This window comes from Arachis duranensis, unplaced genomic scaffold, assembly GCF_000817695.3.
Source record: "Arachis duranensis cultivar V14167 unplaced genomic scaffold, aradu.V14167.gnm2.J7QH unplaced_Scaffold_343483, whole genome shotgun sequence".
In the NCBI taxonomy this organism is placed as follows: Eukaryota; Viridiplantae; Streptophyta; class Magnoliopsida; order Fabales; family Fabaceae; genus Arachis; species Arachis duranensis.
In genome coordinates, this window is record NW_026264909.1 from 844,841 (window position 1) to 850,013 (window position 5,173).

Consider the following 5,173-nt stretch of genomic DNA (forward strand, 5'->3'; position numbering starts at 1 on the left):
ATGCTTTGTCCTCTGAATTTCTACAATGTAATATTCAACTCAATTGTTTGTAAAGTTCCATCCATGGCAAGCTGTATGTAGGGTGTCACCATTGTCAGTGGCTACTTCCCATCCTCTCAGTGAAAACGGTCCAGATGCTCTGTCACATCACGGCTAATCAGCTGTTGGTTCTCGATCATGTTGGAATAGAATCCATTGATCCTTTTGCGTTTGTCATCACGCCCAGCAATCACGAGTTTGAAGCTCGTCATAGCCATTCAATCCTCGAATCCTACTCGGAATACCACTGACAAGGTTTAGACTTTCCGGATCCTCAAGAATGGCCGCCATCAGTTCTAGCTTATACCACGAAGATTCTGATTAAGGAAGCTAAGAGATGCTCATTCAATCTGATGTAGAACGGAGGTGTTTGTCAGGCACGTGTTCATGGATTGAGGAAGGTGATGAGTGTGACTGATCATCAGCTCCTTCACAATTAAGCGCGAATGAACATCTTAGATAGGAACACACACACGTTTGAATGAAATAGAAACAATTGCATTAATTCATTGAAACGCTGCAGAGCTCCTCACCCCCAACAATGGAGTTTAGAGACTCATGCCGTCAAAGTGTATAAAATTCAGATCTGAAAATGTCATAAGGTACTGAGTTAATCTCTAAAAGTTGTTTAAATAGTAAACTAGTAACCTAGGTTTACAAAAAATGAGTAAACTAAGATAATTGGTGCAGAAATCCACTTCTGGGGCCCACTTGGTGTGTGCTGGGGCTGAGACTTAAGCTTCTCACGTGCCTGGGGCTGTTTTGGGCGTTCAACGCCAGGTTGTAACCTATTTCTGGCGTTGAACTCCAACTTGTAACCTGTTTCTGGCGCTGGACGCCAGACAGTAGCATGATACTGGCGTTGAACGCCAGTTTATGTCGTCTATCTTCGCGCAAAGTATGGACTATTATATATTGCTAGAAAGCCCTGGATGTCTACTTTCCAACGCCGTTGAGAGCGCGCCAATTGGGCTCTTGTAGCTCCAGAAAATCCATTTCGAGTGCAGGGAGGTCCGGATCCAACAGTATCAGCAGTCCTTTTTCAGCCTAACTCAGATTTTTGCTCAGCTCCCTCAATTTCAGCCAGAACATACCTGAAATCACAGAAAAACACACAAACTCATAGTAAAGTCCAGAAATATGATTTTTTCCTAAGAACTAATAATATTTTACTAAAAACTAATTAAAATATACTAAAATCTAGATGAAATTACCCCCAAAAAGCGTATAAAATATCCGCTCATCAATAACATGGGCGTGTTTGAAGACAATGCCAGCAACAACACCAAGGGCAAGAGTTTGGGCCAACCAAGAGCTCGAGCACGTTGTTGCCTTGAGAATGAACTAGAGTGTTTATCAACAATGCCAGCAACAATGCCCAACACTGCAAGGCAACCATGGAGGTGATCTTGGGCGTTGCCAACTTGGAGGGAAGGGTGCATGTCCAGCAACAACTTGGAGTGAAGGCAGCTTGACCTTACCTTCTTCAAGGATGCATAACTTAAGCTACAAAGCTCCAAATGAGCTGATTCTAATGGCATTGGAAAGTAGATATCAAGAGATTTCTAACCATATATCAGTATGGGATTGGCTTTCATTTGAAGCTTCAAAAGCTGGCTTCATTTAGAGCCTCAAAAACTGAGCACGTTGCCAACGTGGAAGAATGAAGGCGTGTTTGCCAAAAATGCCTGCAATTCTGGCAAGCTGACCATGTCCTCTTCAATGGAGCATAACTTGAGCTAGGAAGATCCAATTGAGATGACCCCAAGTACCTTGGAAAGAAGACATTCTGAGATTTTCAATGATGTATAATAGTATATATTGAAGCAAAGGATTGAAGCTCAAAGTTTAGGCAATATCAAGCATGAAAAGTGAAGCTAAGATGGAAGAATGAGCCAAGTGTTTGGCAACAACTTGGCTAGCAACGCCCAAGCACTAAGCTCCCAGCCTAGGAAATGCAATAACACATTGCCAACGTGCAATAAGGCTGGAGTGTTTGCCAGTAACACCCAACCAATGGGCCAGAAGCAATGTAAATGAGCTCTACTTCTTCTGTTTGGCAACACTTCTTCCATTGAGCCAAGAATTCAACAAGGGTAAAGCCCACATTGCTAACCCAATTAAAGATCTCTAAAGGAGTTTTAGGAGTAGTATAAATAGATAGGAGTTTTGTACTTTAGGGGGACTTTTACACACTAAGACACTTTTACTTTCTACTCTAGTACTTTAACTTTTACAGCATTCTTCAATTTGGGGAAGGATACCCGAAAGCTATTTTGCACTTGTTGTTGAATTGAGAGCAATGATTCACTAAACCCCATTTTCATTAGGGGGAAGAGCTCTGTTTGTTTGAATGAATTAATAATTCTCCTTCTCCTTCTCAATTCAAGTGGCTCATCCAAGAGGAAACTCTTGTTCTTCAAATATTCAATCACCAGCGAGAGAGGGGTTGAATCTATATTAATTATGTGGTGAACTTGAGAAAGGACCCACATAACTCAGTTTATAGTTCATCCTTTCATGATTTCTTTGATCAATACACTTTGGGTTGGTATGTGAGATGTAGCCACCCTTAGTTGAGATCCTAGAAGTTGTGTGGCATGAAGGATTAGTTAATTGAGCTTCATCTCTTCTCATAAATAATTAGATCACGAGAGTGGCAATTGATTGTGTTGAGAGAAATTGAGTTGCCAAGAGATTGGAACTCAATTACCCACAATCCGCCATGGATCAATACCCATGATTGAGAAGGAATTGAGTAACATCAATTCATGAGAATTCACATCTCTGATCCCTAATGATCTCTCCATCATTAATTCTCATTTCTATTGTTCTTCATTTAATTTGATTTCCCACTACCCAATCCCTTTTTATCTTCTTGCAATTTATCATCCTTGCCATTTAAATTTTGTTTTCAATTACTTACAATTCACATTTTTGCACTTTATATTCCTGCACTCTACTTCCTTGCAATTTATCTTTAATGTCATTTAAGTTTCTTGCACTTTATGTTTCAGTCGTTTACTTTCATTTTATATCTTCATTGCTGTTCTCTAAATTCCTTGTCATTTAACTTTCTGCAATTACATTCAAGAATTAAAATCTCATGAAAACAAAACCATGTTTGCTCAACTAAACCACTATTTAACTAAAGTTGCTTAATCTACCAATCTTTGTGGGATCGACCTCACTCCGGTGAGTTTTACTACTTGATATGATCCGGTATACTTGCCGGTTGCGTGTTAGTACTTAATTTTACGCATCAATTGTTCTCCATCTTCTTGGTTAAGGCTGCCAATTGTGCTGCAATTACCTTGTTTTGTGCCAACAAGGCATCCATAAAATTGAGTTCCAACACCCCCTTCTTTTGGCCTCTTTCTGAAGCATAGAAGTAGTCATTCTCAGCTACAGTTTCAATGACATCTATGGCTTCCTCAATGGTCTTCTTCTTGTTGAGTGAATCCCCTGAAGAGTGGTTCACAGCCTTCTTCGATTCATATGTTAGTCCTTCATAGAAAATGTGGAGCTGCACCCACTCATTAAACATATCTGGTGGGCATTTTCTTGTTAGATCCTTGAACCTCTCCCAGGCCTCATAGAGTATTTCACCATCTAGCTGTCTGAAGGTTTGCACCTCAACTCTTAGCCTGTTGATCCTCTGCGGAGGGTAAAATCTTGCTAGAAACCTGTTCACAACATCCTCCCATATGGTTAGGCTCTCCTTGGGGAATGATTCTAACCACTTTGTTACCTTATCTCTGAGTGAGAAAGGGAACGGAAGTAGTTTGTAGGTGTCAGGGTGTACACTGGACTTTACAGTATCACATATCCTCAATAATGTGTTGAGATGTTGATTTGGATCTTCTTGAGCACCTCCTCCATATGAACAGTTATTCTGGACTAGTGTGATGAGTTGGGGTTTCAACTCAAAATTGTTAGCATGGATTGTTGGCTTGAGGATGCTACTGCCACAGTTTCCTGGATTTGGGTTGATGTAGGAGCCTAAAACTCTCCGCTCTTGCCCAGCTTGATTTCTAGTACCTCCTCCAACATTGTTGTGCACTTCGTCTTCCATGGTGGTTGTTAGATCTTCTTCCACTGGTTATTCTCCAACTATGCCTTTGCCTCTAGCCTCCCTCCTCAATCTAAGGAAGGTTCTCTCAGGTTCACTATCAAAAGAGGATGAAGTTTCTCCTCTTCTACCTGTCATACAGTCAACACACAGCAAGAAAAGATCAAGTGAAAGAATCAACTCAATTAAGATTAGTGGTTAGCTTGACTGATGCAATTAATCAAACAGTTAGAAGAGTGAAAGTATAAACAATGAAAAACGATCTAAAAAAAAGAAAGAAAAACAGAACTTAGATGGGAATTTAAATATCACAAAAAAAAAAGAAAAAGGACAACAAGGTAAATGAAAATGCTTAATCTAGCTCTCCAATCAATTTAATCATTGTCAAATTCAAACCAATCCACAGCAACGGCACCATAAAACTTGATGAGTTTGAGATTCACTCCCTTCCCAATAATATTGATGAATACGCTCTTGGCAAGCGCACAAAAATTATGGTCAAGTATTAACCCACAGTGGAGTCGGATCGTATCCACAAAGATTGGTAGATTTGAACAATTTTAATTAATTGGTAAATTAGCCAAGCTTAACAGAGTAAGTTGTAAGTACAGAATCATAAATGGCAGAAACATAAATGGCAAAAGAATAAAGGAAAGCAATAAAGTGCAGGAATGGAAATAGCAGAAATGTAAAAGGGAATGGAAATTTGCAGAATGTAAATAAAAGCTATAAAAGAATGGGAGAGATAAGAAGGGAGAATTCATTAAGATCAGGAGATATTGTCTCTTTGGATTAAATCCAGCTCATATCCACTTCAATCATGCGACTCATTGACCTCTTGGCAATCATGATTGATTGAGCCCCAATCCCTTGGTGACTCAATCTCTCAGATCTTGATCAATAGCCGATTCCTTGGTCTAATTGCTCATGAAGAGAGATATGCTTGGTCCTTGATTATTCCACACATCATCATAGATCCGAGTAGAGGGAGGATTGTATGTCACCATATCCAAACACCACAACCCATATTCTAGTCAAGTGTGAGAAGGAATTTTGATAAAC

The 5,173-nt window shown here is 39.7% G+C and overlaps 1 non-coding gene across 1 annotated transcript; it reads left to right on the forward strand.

Annotated features, from left to right (window-relative positions):
- Positions 1 to 3,580: 3,580 nt before the first annotated feature.
- On the forward strand, positions 3,581 to 3,688 carry LOC127744425 (small nucleolar RNA R71). The gene has a single exon (XR_008005414.1). It is a non-coding gene; the product is annotated as a small nucleolar RNA R71 (small nucleolar RNA).
- Positions 3,689 to 5,173: the final 1,485 nt, after the last annotated feature.